Genomic DNA, 19,535 nt, shown 5'->3' with positions numbered 1-19,535 from the left:
AGAGACTTTTGACTGATAGGAGATCAAGCTGAGGTAGTAGGGAATCGGCAGAGATCACGGATGGCGTCTGGGAAGGAGGAGACGGCGGATCAACCTCAAAAACAGCTGAGGGGGTAACTGGGAAGACTGTGTCTGGAGTCGCTGGGGAAGCTGGTGGAGTATTCCCTAGGGAATCATCAGCCAAGAATTCCGTTAAGAATTCCACATAATCAGAGTCGTAGTTGAGGTTAAGAAGAGAGCCTACTTCAGCTTCAGGAGGTGGTGGGGCCGTCACTTCCTTTTCCTCGTCGGAAGGAATGAGGAGAGGGTCTTCGTGGGTATCCCCCACTTCGTGACCACCATGCGCCAGCTTCCGCTGACGAAGCATCTCCTGCCGGCCCTGCTCGGCCAAGCGTAGAGAACGTCGTGAAGGAGGACTTGCGTCGTTTTTCTTCTTCATTATGATCGACAAAGGAGGGTGTGCCCTTTTGAAAAAGGGAAGGTATTTATAGCAGAAGGGAATGAGTTAAAGAAACAAAGGCAAAAGGGATAAGGATCGAAAAGGGCGACTATCAGAATAAGGAAGGTTCTAATACACAGATTCGGTGAAATCTCTTGGTAATCGAGTGAAATCAGGGATTTTAATTGGAGTTGACAAGAGAGAAAGATATGACAGAGATACGGATCCACTTTGTCAGAAGATATACTTTCCTAGGTTGCGGTTCCTTAAACCAAGGAAAGTGAGGGACTAGATGATGGTATATAAAGGTGACTGGGTAGTAGAGGAGTTGGTCGGCAGAAAGGAAAAGCTATTAGAACACTGGCATCCTGAATATGAAAGGCTCGTCACCATTCCTTCTTGGGTCAGTCGGTAGGTGAAGAAGGCCCATAAGGCGTCTATACCCTAAGCTATGCAAGGATCGCCCCGACTCCTCGGTGGTCGGTCGGAAGGGGTTTTGGCCGACTGAGTATATAAGGCAGTCGGCTAGCCTTCGATAGACTCTTCAAGACACTCAGTGAAGGTAAAGGATTGAAGGAATCAACGGACAATTATGAGAGAACGGCTATCATTATGAGCATTTAATGTCTTTTATGAGCTATTATTTGTATCATTAATTAAGAGATTAATTGTGTAACCGACCAGGTGCATGATATATATAGTTGTACAGAACCCCTTGAAGAGGGGGGGGGGGGGTGAAAAAAGAGAGAAAGAGATACCAAAAACCACTTGAGAATTTATAAAATACACTTGTTATTCTTGTTATTTTCCGGTAGTGTTGGCCCGCCGGCCGATCGCCTGAAGATCGGGAAACCATCAATAATCATCAAATGAATCAACACTCCCACACTCATTAGTAGAATCATCATCAACAAAGCCAATGGAATCATCCTACCAAAAATAAAAGCAAGTATTATCACACACATAAAGATCATCATTACAATTCAAATGGGAGTCATCCAGACAAGTGTCAAAAGTGTTTTCAATGAAATGTTGAGCACAAGAATTTTCAAGAATATTAATACGAGATGGATCAAGAATGTTTCCACCTATCGGCTCTTCATTTTCCACACTATTTCAATGTCCTCATTTTCTCTCTCCATCTCTACCTACTTTTGGTTAACTTATTCAATCAACGGGGTGTCACACTCCACTAACTCTTCAACACTCACCTCTTCCCTATCATTTTGTTCTTCTTTTGATCCTCAAGTACAACACTTGGATTGGCTTTCAAAATCGAGAGATCACCTTCACGTGGGTAATTAACCCGTGATAAACTTTTATTCGTGACCTCATCCATCATAGTTTGAATTTTTGTTTCAATCTCTTCCAATGGAAGATCTTTCTCCCGGAGGGCAAAAAATGTAGTCCTTCAGTTCACTCTTAATTTCGGCCCTTAAATTGGTTGTGTCCTCCTTGGCCAAATAAAGAGAGAGAGAAATAGCAAGAAAGTAGAGAAGCATAAGGTAGAAAGGTTAACGTCTTTACTTTTAGAGACTCCCCGATTTGGTATCAGAGCCAGCCATATCTCTTTATTCAAAACCTTCATATTTCCCAAATATGTCTTCCTCTTCAGCTTCTACATCCACATCTATTGTACCTAGCCGTTCTTCATTTTCATTAGAAAAACCTCATTTCAAAAAATCTCTCTCTTCTAAGATGGATTATCTCTATGAGATAAATTATCTTAAAGAGGACCAAAAAATAGAAGAAACCCACCTGCCCCTTCTGAATCCATACTCTGCTTTCAATAAAAGAAACCAATCCAATTTTCTGGTTAAATCTCTTAAAGCTATTTACCAGAAAAGGTCTTTAGTTCCCAAAGAATACATCTCAGCCTCAGCCATGAGCAGATGTCCCATATATTCCACCCACCAAGAACAGTTCATTACTCTTGAAATCCCTGATGAATTCCCGGCCATTTGGAGGAGAGAAGGATATACCCATATCCACTTTGGAGCAATCCGTTTTGCCATAACCTATCATGGCAGAAAGGGTCAACCCGTAGTTGCCAAGCTATGTCTCCTTGATTCCAGGTACTTAGAGTACCAACATGCATTGATAGCCACCATGGAAGTCACACTTGATTCTGGCACTGTCTGTGCTACTGTTTACCAAAATTTTAACGTATCCTTAGAAGATCCACATCTTCTAGATATGTTTAAAATCCAAGTCCATATTGTTGGAGCTAAGCATGCTGAGCAAGATGCTATTGAAGCCACTGTCCACTACCAGATGTCTTATCGATTGCAAGACCATGCTTTCGATATGAAAATTCCAGGAGGAGGAGAAGCTCTCATCCTAGTCACTGATGAACAGAGAAATGTTACCTGCACTAAGGTTCCCAGGAGATGTACAAAAGAGGAGTTGATCCAAGTTATCCCTGACACTTGGATATCCAACTATGAGAAGCTGCACCAGAACAGAAGGCCAATCGAATCCAACGAGGCAACCATCAGCAGGCGAAAAGATGGTACCGTTGGAATCTCATTCAATCATGCTCATCTAAAAAGAACAGAATTTCTACCATCCATCAATATGGTAGAAGAGGCTAGAGAAAGACAAGAGGAGCATGTCCAGGAGATCCTTGACTATGACCCAGACGATGATGATGTAGAACCAGTTTTCCTTGGTTACGGAAAAACATGAATGAGTGAAATTGTTCATTCGTTCGACCAATTTGGTAAACCAGTTTTCTGGTTTAAGGATCCCATCTCAAATCACTGTTTCTTTGATTTGTGTGAAGATGATTGTAAGCAATGCTACCCAACAAAGGAGCCACAGAGGAGACCCAGCTGCAAGCCCTCTGGAAGGAGAAGATCCAGAAGTAAGGATGATAGTGATGATGAAGATCCGCCGTCACCACCACCTGTGCCCCTGCAAAGAAAAAAGAAAGCTCTTAAGTGCTATGAGCAAGAGTACTTAAGAAAGGAGCCCACAATAGTACCAGCTTCACCAGCCATCCCAGCAATGGTGATCTCAGAGTCCTATGAGGAAGACTTTCCCCCTTTGGAAAGTTTTCAGCGAGGAGGTTGTATGCATGCACCAAAGATCCCAGCTCCTAATGAAGTATTACCAACAGGCCAGTTAAGAGGCCAACCATCCATTGAGCAGACTTTAAACTGGCAAACGGAGAACGCCTTAGCTCAAAACCGCACCCTCAAATCAATTTCCAACAATCTTGTTGAGCTAAGCCACAAATCTGGAGAATACTATTCAAAGATTGACTCAAGGATCCAGATTTTGGAGAAAAGATTGGAGCAGATCCCTTTTGAGAGACCTTCTTATGGTCAATCCCTTCAAGCCCATTTTCAGTACCAAGCCAACGAAACTGCTTCTATCCAGAGCATGATAGATCAGTTGAGATCCGAGATCAGGCCCAAACACCCTTACCAACCCAATTTGTTTGAAACGCCCCAAAAATACCCAGCTACCTCTACTCCAACACCATTTTACCAAACCAGTTCCTTAACAAGTTCGTCGTTCCAGTCTGGAAACCCTATGTTTCCTCCTACAGACTCTTCCATTCTAGATGAGTACCATAGGAGAAATAAGCCTAAACAAAAGAATCCACAACCCCCACCACAACCAACTTTGCCTTTACCCACATCTCAAGCCCAACCTGATTCTCAAACAAGTTTGTTCTCTGCTTGGAAAATTAGAAATCCATCTCACCCTTTACACCAGCAAGTTTTTAGACCTTTCACCATTTCAGAACAAACTACCACTCCGTCCCAGCCAATTATATCCTCAAAATCAAATGACCTGTACCCTCCACCAAATACAACCCCAAATACAACCCAAATGATGCTCCATGAAACAATCACAGATAAGGATCTTTTTGATTCTGTTATCAAAGGTCCAGACCCACCTGAGAGAAATCTACCAGTCATGGAAGCTTATAGTACTGGAGAAATATCAGAAGAATCTGGCTACCAATCTGAAGCAACTCAGTCAGAATCAGAAGGATATACAGATCCAGAAGGAGAAGATTCCGAGGAGTCGGAAAACCCTGCATTTATGGCAGATCCGGCAGAATCATCAACTGGTGGATACTCAACTCAACAACCTGCTGATCAACCAATGGGTCATACAGAGGAAGAATACTTTGGCGTTGAAAATGCCACGGAAATGGTGATGCACAAAGGAGTAAATTATCAATTCTTTACAATTGATGATTTATCACCCGAAAAGTGGGGAGAGAAGTTTGCTGAGTTCCACCCATGGATGACTACTAGGAATCTAGTAGAACGAGATACTTTCATAATCCTGATGGAATTTACAGCAAAGTTCACCGGAATTCTTAAAGATTGGTGGTCTAAAGCAGATGGGGCATTCAAGATGATGTTCTTAGGACTACCTCTCCAGGAAGCCGTTTCAATGATTTACTTCATATTTCTGGGTAAACATGAGGATGAAGTAGAACAGAAGAGAACAGAGTTTTTCAGAATGAAGTGCCTGTCTTATGAGAAAAGGCACTTAGAGGAACACTTCAAAAGGATGACAAAAGTTTTCTATTTTCTGGGATTTGACAACAATCTCAAGCAAGCTTTTGTTTCATCCTTACCACCCCTGCTGGCAGACAGTACAGATCAACTTATCGAAAAGAATCATGGATCCATAACACATCTTTCAACTGGGCAGATTAGGCAAGCAATATTTGAAAGCCTAGACAATATTTGCCAGATCCACAACAAGTTCCAGACCTTGAGAAAGCATGAATCAATTCTTTCCAAAGCATGCCAGAAGCCAAATCTCATAATAGGATCCTCATGCAATGGAGTGTGTGGAGACAAACCCAGAGTAAGAAGGAGAAATTTCACTCGCTTCAGGAAGAATCCTCAAAACACCAGGAGAATCGGATGGAAGCCAAGGAGGAGATATTTCAGAAAATCCCAGAACCAGAAAGCACAACCAAAAAAGAGAGGAAATAAAGCATCTAACAAATGCTTTGTTTGTGGAAAGCCAGGACACTACGCCAAAGATTGCAAGGAGAAGCAAGCGGCTAAAATGATATCGGAAGTCATGTCTCTTATTGATGACGATATCGCCGAAGAAGACCTGGATGGCTATCTCAGCCCAGAAGACGAACCTTCAGCAGAAACAATCTTTTCCATAGAAGATGTTCTTTCCAAAGCATGCCAGAAGCCAAATCTCATAATAGGATCCTCATGCAATGGAGTGTGTGGAGACAAACCCAGAGTAAGAAAGAGAAATTTCACCTGGAAGCCATTCGATGCCATAGCCCTTGTTGATACTGGAGCTCAGTTCTCAATGATGAACCCAAAGCTGTTACCTCAAGATGCATGGAGACCATCCCAGAAACGTCTTACATCAGCATCTGGAGATGATTTTGATGCAGGATTAGAGACGAAGGAACCATTGGAGATTAGCATACTTCCTAACTGCAAGATCCAAATTCATGTTCTTGGATGTGGCCTTCCAAGAAGGGATTTGCTATTAGGATTTGATGCTTTCAAGATGATGAAGGTATTGGTTCAATCACGAGGAATTAGCAAAGGCCCCTACTTCAAGCCCTATGAAGAAGATTACAGAATGTGGCAACTCAACTTCATGGATACCATCACCCAGATCAAGCAACAATTGGTGGAGCAATTATGTGCAGATTCTCATGACGAATTCATGAAGAAACACAGTAAGCCCCTATGGACCAGAGAAGAGTTCTTTATTGAACTTCCATTCAAAGAAGGAAAGGTGATCAACCCCACCAAAGCCAGCCACTCAGGAATGAATCCTCAACATCTCAAAATGGCGGTTCAAGAGTGTAAGGAGTTGCAGAAGTTAGGATTAATCACAGAATCCAAGTCCTCATGGGCATGTGAAGCATTCTATGTGAACAAGCGAGCAGAACAAGCAAGGGGAAAGTTACGACTTGTTATCAACTATCAACCCTTGAATCAATGTCTCAAAGATGTCAAATTTCCATTACCAAGAAGATCTATGATGTTCTCATATCTCCCAGGAGCCCAATGGTTTTCAAAGTTCGATCTCAAAGCAGGATTTTGGCAGATAGGAATCAAGCCAGAAGAAAGATACAAGACAGCCTTTTGTATCCCAGGATATCATCTTGAATGGAAGGTAATGCCTTTTGGTCTCAAAATTGCACCCAGTGAATTCCAGAAAGTGATGACCAAGATCTTTGAGCCAATTCTTGACAAAGCCCTCATTTACATCGATGACATCTTACTATTCAGTAAGACCATGGAAGAACACATCCAGCTGATCAAACAATTCATGGAGATATGCCAAAAATTTGGAATCATGTTATCCGAAAAGAAGATGTTACTAGCCCAGCAGAAGATCCAGTTTTTAGGCATGGATATTGACCAGGGAAAGTTTCAACCAGGAAGGCATATTGCTCAGGAGTTACTCAAATTTCCTGATGAAAACCTCACAAAGCAGCAAGTTCAACAGTTTCTTGGTATAATTAATTATATCCGAGATTTTGTTCCCAACATAGCCCCTCATGTTAGCACTCTCACCAAGATGTTGAAGAAGTCACCACCAAAATGGAGCATAGTGCAAACCAAGGCAATCCGATGGATGAAGGAGCACACCAAGGAATTACCACCATTGCACATTCCAGCAGGTGAAGGACTCAGAATTCTACAAACAGATGCCAGTGATTACTATTGGGGAGCAATACTCCTACAGGAAGTCAAAGGAAAGAGGCTTGTTTGCGGCTACTCCAGTGGTAGATTCAAAGATGCAGAACTTCATTACCACTCCACTTATAAAGAGATTTTAGCCGTGAAAAATGGAATTAAAAAATTTAATTTTCATTTGATCGGTTATAAGTTTCTTATTGAGTTAGACATGTCAGCTTTTCCAAAAATGTTGCAGTTCAAGAGGAAAGAAATTCCACAAGCTCAAGCTCTAAGATGGCAACAATGGTTTTCTAGATACAACTATGATGTTCGCCATATTCCAGGAAAGAAGAATGTGGTTGCAGACTTTTTATCCAGACCACAGCAAGTTCCTCAACTCCAGTTCCAGTCCAAGCTCTATGAAGTCTATATGTTCAATGAAGGAAGTTCCAGCCAGAGCACTTCATCAAATGCAGATTTTCCACCAGACATTGATGTCAACCAGTTCCCATGGAGCCATGAATACCTTGAAGAAAGAAGAACAGATTGGGAAGTCAGATTGTTCAGATACTATGGAGGTCATATGCTACAACCATATGGTATTCACCCTAAATATCCATTTGCTCAAATCTTTATTGCTCAAGTTCAAGATTGGCCAGAAGAGTTAAATTGGATATTTTGGTATTTATGCCATGAATATCATATTTTAATGGAGTTCCACAGGCCTAGCTTAAGAAAAGAGTTAGATCTTTCTGTTGAGAAAGATTTAATAAAATTCTTAACTTGGTTTTATCCATTAAAATACTGGAAGAAGTTATGCCAAGATGGTCCAGAATTTTTCACAGTTCATCTGCATAGGGAAGTCACAGCATGGGTATCCAGATTTTTAGAAGGACATGCAGAACCATTTATGAAGATTTATGAGCAGCACATGGAATCTATCATAGTCCGAGAAGAAGACTATCCAGAATTTCAGAGGTACATTTTCGCCCAGAACAAGGTCATTCCAAAAGAAATTTGGCCCAGAGAAGGGATTCAGCCAGATGTGAGACAAGATGATGAGATCTACCATGAAAGGATCAAGTCAGCAAAAAACCAGTACTACTATGAGCTACACCAGACCCAGAAGGAAGATATCTGGTCACAAGATCCTTGGAACCTTGATGATATAGATTCAGTGCTTGAAGAAGTCGAAAAGATTGAGAAAGCTTATGCTCAAAAGTCTCAAAAGAAAAGGTCAGAACACAAGAGCCAGTGGAACAAGGATGTTTGGAGAACGAAGAGAAGGCAATCTGGTATGGATAGGCAAGAATGGGTTAACCACATGGGTTACCCCAGCTACTCTGGCTACTCCACAGAAAGCGACACAACATCAGACGAAGACTCCGTAATGGATCTTCAATTTCATGGAGAATGGATGGTCATGAAGACAAAGCAACCAGATTGGAACCCACAAAACTGGAAAGGAAAGAGATTCATGAGTGAAGGATAAGATTTGATCTTATCTCTCCAGCAAGGCAAATCTCATCTGCAACAAAAAATCTTATCTTCAAGGATAAGATCCCCGTCCTGACAGGGTCATGTCAGCGTTATCTTATCAGTTTGGCGTGTTGTATGAATTATTAGACAACTTTATTAAAAGGTAGCTTTACTTTATGTCAAGAAGGCCATCACACTTTGTCGGCCACATGTATTGTAATAGTTGTAAACAGCTGTATTGTATTTCAAGAACCATCCTTGATCCCTATAAAAGGAGGTTCAGTTTGCTTTGTAAAATATCGCAGTTTGAAATAAAAAATTCCCAGTTTGCAAAATATCATGAGTTTCTAAGTTTTTTTTTGTTGAAGGTTTTGAATAGATTTATGGTTACGTTCCTGCTAAGTCTCAAGTAATCTCTAACATGTAGAGAAGTTAGGAAGTGGTTTGAGAGTCTTGTTGTCATGCCCCGGAGAGGCTTTTAGTTTTCTCTCACCTTTGGTCCTAATTCTCCACTGCTTTTAGAGACTCCCCTGTTTTTCACTCATTCCTGTTTTTCACTCATTCCTGTTTTTCACGAATGAACAATTTCACTCATTCCTGTTTTTCACTCATTCCTGTTTTTCACTCATTCCTGTTTTTCCGAATGAACATGTCAAGGATCTCCTGGACATGCTCCTCTTGTCTTTCTCTAGCCTCTTCTACCATATTGATGGATGGTAGAAATTCTGTTCTTTTTAGATGAGCATGATTGAATGAGATTCCAACGGTACCATCTTTTCGCCTGCTGATGGTTGCCTCGTTGGATTCGATTGGCCTTCTGTTCTGGTGCAGCTTCTCATAGTTGGATATCCAAGTGTCAGGGATAACTTGGATCAACTCCTCTTTTGTACATCTCCTGGGAACCTTAGTGCAGGTAACATTTCTCTGTTCATCAGTGACTAGGATGAGAGCTTCTCCTCCTCCTGGAATTTTCATATCGAAAGCATGGTCTTGCAATCGATAAGACATCTGGTAGTGGACAGTGGCTTCAATAGCATCTTGCTCAGCATGCTTAGCTCCAACAATATGGACTTGGATTTTAAACATATCTAGAAGATGTGGATCTTCTAAGGATACGTTAAAATTTGGGTAAACAGTAGCACAGACAGTGCCAGAATCAAGTGTGACTTCCATGGTGGCTATCAATGCATGTTGGTACTCTAAGTACCTGGAATCAAGGAGACATACCTTGGCAACTACGGGTTGACCATTTCTGCCATGATAGGTTATGGCAAAACGGATTGCTCCAAAGTGGATATGGGTATATCCTTCTCTCCTCCAAATGGCCGGGAATTCATCAGGGATTTCAAGAGTAATGAACTGTTCTTGGTGGGTGGAATATATGGGACATCTGCTCATGGCTGAGGCTGAGATGTATTCTTTNAAGATACAAGAGCAAAAACTAACGAAAAGAAACAATATATACAAGGATAGACTTGGGGTGCCTCCCAATAAGCGCAACGTTTAAAGTCTTTGGCTAGACTCGGTGTGCAATATCCTTCGAAGCCCATCTGTTTTATAACCTTACCAATCGTCCCGTGCACTTTGGCCTAAAGGTATGCCCCACGATGTAGGACACCCTTGAATTCAAAACAAAGAAAGGGAGGAACAAGTCCTATTGTCCAACCATGGTAAGCATGGCACACTACCCTCAATTCCTATGCATGGATTAGAAATATCATTGCAAAGGGAGTCATCCTCACAATAACCATAATTATAATCATCAAATGAATCAACACTCCCACACTCATTAGTAGAATCATCAACAAAGCCAATGGAATCATCCTACCAAAAATAAAAGCAAGTATTATCACACACATAAAGATCATCATTACAATTCAAAGGAGAGTCACCCACACAAGTGTCAAAATTGTTTTCAATAAAAGGTTGAGCACAAGAATTTTCAAGAATATTAATACGAGATGGATCAAGAATGTTTCCACCTATCGGCTCTTCATTTTCCACACTATTTCAATGTCCTCATCGGGGTGTCACACTCCACTAACTCTTCAACACTCACCTCTTCCCTATCATTTTGGTCTTCTTTTGATCCTCAAGTACAACACTTGGATTTGCTTCCAAAATCGGGATATCACCTTCACGTGAGTAATTAACCCGTGATGAACTTTTATTCGTGACCTCGTCCATCATAGTTTGAATTTTTGTTTCAATCACTTCCAATGGAAAATCTTCTTCCCGGAGGGTAACAAGGTAGTTCTTCAGTTCACTCTTAATTTAGGCCCTTAAATTGGTTGTGTACTCTTAGGCCAAATAAAGAGAGAGAGAGAAATAGCAAGAAAGGAGAGAGGCATAAGGTAGAAAGGTTAACGTCTTTAGCCCAACTCAAACGCAAAAGAGAATAAGACAAACAAAATGTAACAATCTAACAATTAAAAGAACTAACCAAAGCAAGTAACTACAACAAAGGTTACAAGAAAAACATGTAAAACAACATAGGAGATGATTCTTGGCACGGCTAAACCTTGGAGACTCTTAACAATTGGAAGAAAAAAGAACACAATGCACAACAACATGTCAGACATTGTCCACGTGGGATCGACATGTGGGAGAGCCACGTGGAACAGTATTGGAAAAGTTCCGCGTGGTCTCCACATGGATCAGCAGTGCTTAAACTTTTTTCCGTCTCTCGTCTTTTGCCTTCAAGTTTTATTCAATTTTAGCTCAAATTTTTCATGGCGTAGCACTAATATCACCTGCAAAGGCTGAACAAGATACAAGAGCATAAACTAACGAAAAGCAATAATATATACAAGGATAGACTTGGGGTGCCGCCCATTTAACGTCTTTGGCTAGACTAGGTGTGTGCTATCCTTCAAAGCACACCTGTTTTATGACCTTACCAAGCGTCCTGTGCACTTTGGACTAAAGGTATGCCCCACTATGTAGGACACCCTTGAATTCAAAACAAAGAAAGGGAGGAACAAGTCCTATTGTCCAACCATGGTAAGCATGGCACACTACCCTCAATTCCTATGTATGGATTAGAAATATCATTGCAAATGGAGTCATCCTCACAATAACCATAATTATAATCATCAAATAAATCAACACTCCCACACTCATTAGTAGAATCATCAACAAAGCCAATGGAATCATCCTACAAAAAATAAAAGCAAGTATTATCACACACATAAAGATCATCATTACAATTCAAAGGGGAGTCATCGACACAAGTGTCAAAAGCGTTTTCAATAAAAGGTTGAGCACAAGAATTTTCAAGAATATTAATACGAGATGGATCAAGAATGTTTCCACCTATCGGCTCTTCATTTTCCACACTATTTCAATGTCCTCATCTTCTCTCTCCATCTCTACCTACTTTTGGTTAACTTATTCAATCAACGGGGTGTCACACTCCACTAACTCTTCAACACTCACCTCTTCCCTATCATTTTGTAACACTTGGATTTGCTTCCAAAATCGGGATATCACCTTCACGTGGGTAATTAACCCGTGATGAACTTTTATTCGTGACCTCGTCCATCATAGTTTGAATTTTTGTTTCAATCTCTTCCAATTGAAAATCTTCCTCCCGGAGGGTAACAAGGTAGTCCTTCAGTTCACTCTTAATTTCGGCCCTTAAATTGGTTGTGTCCTACTTGGCCAAATAAAGATAGAGAGAAATAGCAAGAAAGGAGAGAGACATAAGGTAGAAAGGTTAATGTCTTTAGCCCAACTCAAACGCAAAAGAGAATAATAACAATCTAACAATTAAAAGAACTAAAACGCCTGAAAATGAAAGCATCAAAATATAAATTCTAAACCAAAGCAAGTAACTACAATAAAGGTTACAAGAAAAACATGTAAACCAACATAGGAGATGATTCTTGGCACGACCAAATCTTGGAGACTCTTAACAATTGGAAGAAAAAAGAGCACAATGCACAACACCATGTCAGACATTGTCCACGTTTGCTCGACATGTGGGAGAGCCACGTGGACTAGTATTGGAAAAGTTCCGCGTGGTCTCCACGTGGATCAGCAGTGCTGAAACTTTTTTCCGTCTCCCGACTTTTGCCTTCAAGTTTTAGTCAATTTTTGCTCAAATTTTAAAGTGGGGAGAGAAGTTTGCTGAGTTCCACACATGGATGACTACTAGGAATCTAGTAGAACGAGATACTTTCAAAATCCTGATGGAATTTACAGCAAAGTTCACCGGAATTCTTAAAGATTGGTGGTCTAAAGCAGATGGGGCATTCAAGATGATGTTCTTAGGACTACCTCTCTAGGAAGCCGTTTCAATGATTTACTTCATATTTCTGGGTAAACATGAAGATGAAGTAGAACAGAAGAGAACGGAGTTTTTCAGAATGAAGTACCTGTCTTATGAGAAAAGGCACTTAGAGGAACACTTCAAAAGGATGACAAAAGTTTTCTATTTTCTGGGATTTGACAACAATCTCAAGCAAGCTTTTGTTTCATCCTTACCACCCCTGCTGGCAGACAGTACAGATCAACTTATCAAAAAGAATCATGGATCCATAACACATCTTTCAACTGGGCAGATTAGGCAAGCAATATTTGAAAGCCTAGACAATATTTGCCAGATCCACAACAAGTTCCAGACCTTGAGAAAGCATGAATCAATTCTTTCCAAAGCATGCCAGAAGCCAAACCTCATAATAGGATCCTCATGCAATGGAGTGTGTGGAGACAAACCCAGAGTAAGAAGGAGAAATTTCACTCGCTTCAGGAAAAATCCTCAAAACACCAGGAGAATCGGATGGAAGCCAAGGAGGAGATATTTCAGAAAATCCTAGAACCAGAAAGCACAACCAAAAAAGAGAGGAAATAAAGCATCTAACAAATGCTTTGTTTGTGGAAAGCCAGGACACTACGCCAAAGATTGCAAGGAGAAGCAAGCGGCTAAAATGATATCGGAAGTCATGTCTCTTATTGATGACGATATCGCCGAAGAAGACCTGGATGGCTATCTCAGCCCAGAAGACGAACCTTCAACAGAAACAATCTTTTCCATAGAAGATGAAGTTCCGGAAGAGGATTTTATCTCATACAATTTTGGGATAAAAGAAGATGAAGAGTTCAAGGCACCCCATGTGAAAGTACAGATCAAGCACCGGTTAAGCAAGCCATTCGATGCCATAGCCCTTTTTGATACTGGAGCTCATTTCTCAATGATGAACCCAAAGCTGTTACCTCAAGAGGCATGGAGACCATCCCAGAAACGTCTTACATCAGCATCTGGAGATGATTTTGATGCAGGATTAGAGACGAAGGAACCATTGGAGATTAGCATACTTCCTAACTGCAAGATCCAAATTCATGTTCTTGGATGTGGTCTTCCAAGAAGGGATTTGCTATTAGGATTTGATGCTTTCAAGATGATGAAGGTATTGGTTCAATCACGAGGAATTAGCAAAGGCCTCTACTTCAAGCCCTATGAAGAAGATTACAGAATGTGGCAACTCAACTTCATGGATACCATCACCCAGATCAAGCAACAATTGGTGGAGCAATTATGTGCAGACTCTCATGACGAATTCATGAAGAAACACAGTAAGCCCCTATGGACTAGGGAAGAATTCTTTATTGAACTTCCATTCAAAGAAGGAAAGGTGATCAACCCCACCAAAGCCAGCCAATCAGGAATGAATCCTCAACATCTCAAAATGGCGGTTCAAGAGTGTAAGGAGTTGTAGAAGTTAGGATTAATCACAGAATCCAAGTCCTCATGGGCATGTGAAGCATTCTATGTGAACAAGCGAGCAGAACAAGCAAGGTGAAAGTTACGACTTGTTATCAACTATCAACCCTTTAATCAATGTCTCAAAGATGTCAAATTTCCATTACCAAGGAGATCTATGATGTTCTCATATCTCCCAGGAGCCCAATGGTTTTCAAAGTTCGATCTCAAAGCAGGATTTTGGCAGATAGGAATCAAACCAGAAGAAAGATACAAGACAGCCTTTTGTATCCCAGGATATCATCTTGAATGGAAGGTAATGCCTTTTGGTCTCAAAATTGCACCCAGTGAATTCCAGAAAGTGATGACCAAGATCTTTGAGCCAATTCTTGACAAAGCCCTCATTTACATCGATGATATCTTACTATTCAGTAAGACCATGGAGGAACACATCCAGCTGATCAAACAATTCATGGAGATATGCCAAAAATTTGGAATCATGTTATCCGAAAAGAAGATGTTACTAGCCCAGCAGAAGATCCAGTTTTTAGGCATGGATATTGACCAGGGAAAGTTTCAACCAGGAAGGCATATTGCTCAGGAATTACTCAAATTTCTTGATGAAAACCTCACGAAGCAGCAAGTTCAACAATTTCTTGGNATGGAGATATGCCAAAAATTTGGAATCATGTTATCCGAAAAGAAGATGTTACTAGCCCAGCAGAAGATCCAGTTTTTAGGCATGGATATTGACCAGGGAAAGTTTCAACCAGGAAGGCATATTGCTCAGGAATTACTCAAATTTCTTGATGAAAACCTCACGAAGCAGCAAGTTCAACAATTTCTTGGTATAATTAATTATATCCGAGATTTTGTTCCCAACATAGCCCCTCATGTTAGCACTCTCACCAAGATGTTGAAGAAGTCACCACCAAAATGGAGCATAGAACAAACCAAGGCAATCCGATGGATGAAGGAGCACACCAAGGAATTACCACCATTGCACATTCCAGCAGGTGAAGGACTCAGAATTCTACAAACAGATGCTAGTGATTACTATTGGGGAGCAATACTCCTACAGGAAGTCAAAGGAAAAAGGCTTGTTTGCGGCTACTCCAGTGGTAGATTCAAAGATGCAGAACTTCATTACCACTCCACTTCTAAAGATATTTTAGCCGTGAAAAATGGAATTAAAAAATTTAATTTTCATTTGATCGGTTATAAGTTTCTTATTGAGTTAGACATGTCAGCTTTTCCAAAAATGTTGCAGTTCAAGAGGAAAGAAATTCCACAAGCTCAAGCTCTAAGATGGCAACAATGGTTTTCTAGGTACAACTATGATGTTCGCCATATTCCAGGAAAGAAGAATGTGGTTGCAGACTTTTTATCCAGACCACAGCAAGTTCCTCAACTCCAGTTCCAGTCCAAGCTCTATGAAGTCTATATGTTCAATGAAGGAATTTCCAGCCAGAGCACTTCATCAAATGCAGATTTTCCACCAGACATTGATGTCAACCAGTTCCCATGGAGCCATGAATACCTTGAAGAAAGAAGAACAGATTGGGAAGTCAGATTGTTCAGATACTATGGAGGTCATATGCTACAACCATATGGTATTCACCCTAAATATCCATTTGCTCAAATCTTTATTGCTCAAGTTCAAGATTGGCCAGAAGAGTTAAATTGGATATTTTGGTATTTATGCCATGAATATCATATTTTAATGGAGTTCCACAGGCTTAGCTTAAGAAAAGAGTTAGATCTTTCTGTTGAGAAAGATTTAATAAAATTCTTAACTTGGTTTTATCCATTAAAATACTGGAAGAAGTTATGCCAAGATGGTCCAGAATTTTTCACAGTTCATCTGCATAGGGAAGTCACAGCATGGGTATCCAGATTTTTAGAAGGACATGCAGAACCATTTATGAAGATTTATGAGCAGCACATGGAATCTATCATAGTCCGAGAAGAAGACTATCCAGAATTTCAGAGGTACATTTTCGCCCAGAACAAGGTCATTCCAAAAGAAATTTGGCCCAGAGAAGGGATTCAGCCAGATGTGAGACAAGATGATGAGATCTACCATGAAAGGATCAAGTCAGCAAAAAACCAGTACTACTATGAGCTACACCAGACCCAGAAGGAAGATATCTGGTCACAAGACCCTTGGAACTTTGATGATATAGATTCAGTGCTTGAAGAAGTTGAAAGGATTGAGAAAGCTTATGCTCAAAAGTCTCAAAAGAAAAGGCCAGAACACAAGAGCCAGTGGAACAAAGATGTTTGGAGAACGAAGAGAAGGCAATCTGGTATGGATAGGCAAGAATGGGTTAACTACATGGGTTACCCCAGCTACTCTGGCTACTCCACAGAAAGCGACACAGCATCAGACGAAGACTCCGTAATGGATCTTCAATTTCATGGAGAATGGATGGTCATGAAGACAAAGCAACCAGATTGGAACCCACAAAACTGGAAAGGAAAGAGATTCATGAGTGAAGGATAAGATTTGATCTTATCTCTCCAGCAAAGCCCCAGCAAAGCAAATCTCATCTGCAACAAAAAATCTTATCTTCAAAGATAAGATCCCCGTCCTGACAGGGTCATGTCAGCGTTATCTTATCAGTTTGGCGTGTTGTATGAATTATTAGACAACTTTATTAAAAGGTAGCTTTACTTTATGCCAAGAAGGCCATCACACTTTGTCGGCCACATGTATTGTAATACAAGAAGGCCATCACACTTTGTCGGCCACATGTATTGTAATAATTGAAGGCCATCACACTTTGTCGGCCACATGTATTGTAATAATTGTAGGCCATCACACTTTGTCGGCCACATGTATTGTAATAATTGTAAACAGTCACACTTTGTCGGCCACATGTATTGTAATAATTGTAAACAGCCACACTTTGTCGGCCACATGTATTGTAATAATTGTAAACAGCTGTATTGTATTTCGAGAACCATCCTTGATCCCTATAAAAGGAGGTTCAGTTTGCTCTGTAATATATCGCAGTTTGAAATATAAAATTTCCCAGTTTGCAAAATATCATGAGTTTCTAAGTTTTTCAGTTGAAGGTTTTGAATAGATTTATGGTTATGTTCCTGCTAAGTCTCAAGTAATCTCTAACATGTAGAGAAGTTAGGAAGTGGTTCGAGAGTCTTGTTGTCATGCCCCGAGAGGCTTTTAGTTTTCTCTCACCTTTGGTCCTAATTCTCCACTGCTTTTAGAGACTCCCCGATTTGGTATCAGAGCCAGCCATATCTCTTTATTCAAAACCTTCATATTTCTTAAATATGTCTTCCTCTTCAGCTTCTACATCCACATCTATTGTACCTAGCCGTTCTTCTTTTTCATTAGAAAAATCTCATTTCAAAAAATCTCTCTCTTCTAAGATGGATTATCTCTATGAGATAAATTATCTTAAAGAGGACCAAAAAATAGAAGAAACCCACCTGCCCCTTCTGAATCCATACTCTGCTTTCAACAAAAGAAACCAATCCAATCTTCTGGTTAAATCCCTTAAAGCTATTTACCAGAAACGGTCTTTAGTTCCCAAAGAATACATCTCAGCCTCAGCCATGAGCAGATGTCCCATATATTCCACCCACCAAGAACAGTTCATTACTCTTGAAATCCCTGATGAATTCCCGGCCATTTGGAGGAGAGAAGGATATACCCATATCCACTTTGGAGCAATCCGCTTTGCCATAACCTATCATGGCAGAAAGGGTCAACCCGTAGTTGCCAAGCTATGTCTCCTTGATTCCAGGTACTTAGAGTACCAACATGCATTGATAGCCACTATGGAAGTCACACTTGATTCTGGCACTGTCTGTGCTACTGTTTACCCAAATTTTAACGTATCCTTAGAAGATCCACATCTTCTAGATATGTTTAAAATTCAAGTCCATATTGTTGGAGCTAAGCATGCTGAGCAAGATGCTATTGAAGCCACTGTCCACTACCAGATGTCTTATCGATTGCAAGACCATGCTTTCGATATGAAAATTCCAGGAGGAGGAGAAGCTCTCATCCTAGTCACTGATGAACAGAGAAATGTTACCTGCACTAAGGTTCCCAGGAGATGTACAAAAGAGGAGTTGATCCAAGTCATCCCTGACACTTGGATATCCAACTATGAGAAGCTGCACCATAACAGAAGGCCAATCGAATCCAACGAGGCTACCATCAGCAGGCGAAAAGATGGTACCGTTGGAATCTCATTCAATCATGCTCATCTAAAAAGAACAGAATTTCTACCATCCATCAATATGGTAGAAGAGGCTAGAGAAAGACAAGAGGAGCATGTCCAGGAGATCCTTGACTATGACCCAGACGATGATGACGCAGAACCAGTTTTCCTTGGTTACGGAAAAACAGGAATGAGTGAAATTGTTCATTCATTCGACCAACTTGGTAAACCAGTTTTCTGGTTTAAGGATCCCATCTCAAATCACTGTTTCTTCGATTTGTGTGAAGATGATTGTAAGCAATGCTACCCAACAAAGGAGCCACAGAGGAGACCCAGCTGCAAGCCCCCTAGAAGGAGAAGATCCAGAAGGAAGGATGATAGTGATGATGAAGATCCGCCGTCACCACTACCACCACCTGTGCCCCTGCAAAGAAAAAAGAAAGCTCTTAAGTGCTATAAGCAAGAGTACTTAAGAAAGGAGCCCACAATAGTTCCAGCTTCACCAGCTATCCCAGCAATGGTGATCTCGGAATCCTATGAGGAGGACTTTCCCCCTTTGGAAAGTTTTCAGCGAGGAGGTTCTATGCATGCACCAAAGATCCCAGCTCCTAATGAAGTATTACCAACAGGCCAGTTAAGAGGACAACCATCCATTGAGCAGACTTTAAATTGGCAAACGGAGAACGCCTTAGCTCAAAACCGCACCCTCAAATCAATTTCCAACAATCTTGTTGAGCTAAGCCACAAATCTGGAGAATACTATTCAAAGATTGACTCAAGGATCCAGATTTTGGAGAAAAGATTGGAGCAGATCCCTTTTGAGAGACCTTCTTATGGTCAATCCCTTCAAGCCCATTTTCAGTACCAAGCCAACGAAACTGCTTCTATCCGGAGCATGATAGATCAGTTGAGATCCGAGATCAGGCCCAAACAACCTTACCAACCCAATTTGTTTGAAACACCCCAAAAATACCCAGCTACCTCTACTCCAACACCATTTTACCAAACCAGTTCCTTAACAAGTTCGTCGTTCCAGTCTGGAAACCCTATGTTTCCTCCTACAGACT

This window comes from Ipomoea triloba, chromosome 14, assembly GCF_003576645.1.
Source record: "Ipomoea triloba cultivar NCNSP0323 chromosome 14, ASM357664v1".
In the NCBI taxonomy this organism is placed as follows: Eukaryota; Viridiplantae; Streptophyta; class Magnoliopsida; order Solanales; family Convolvulaceae; genus Ipomoea; species Ipomoea triloba.
This window is presented reverse-complemented; position numbering follows the sequence as displayed.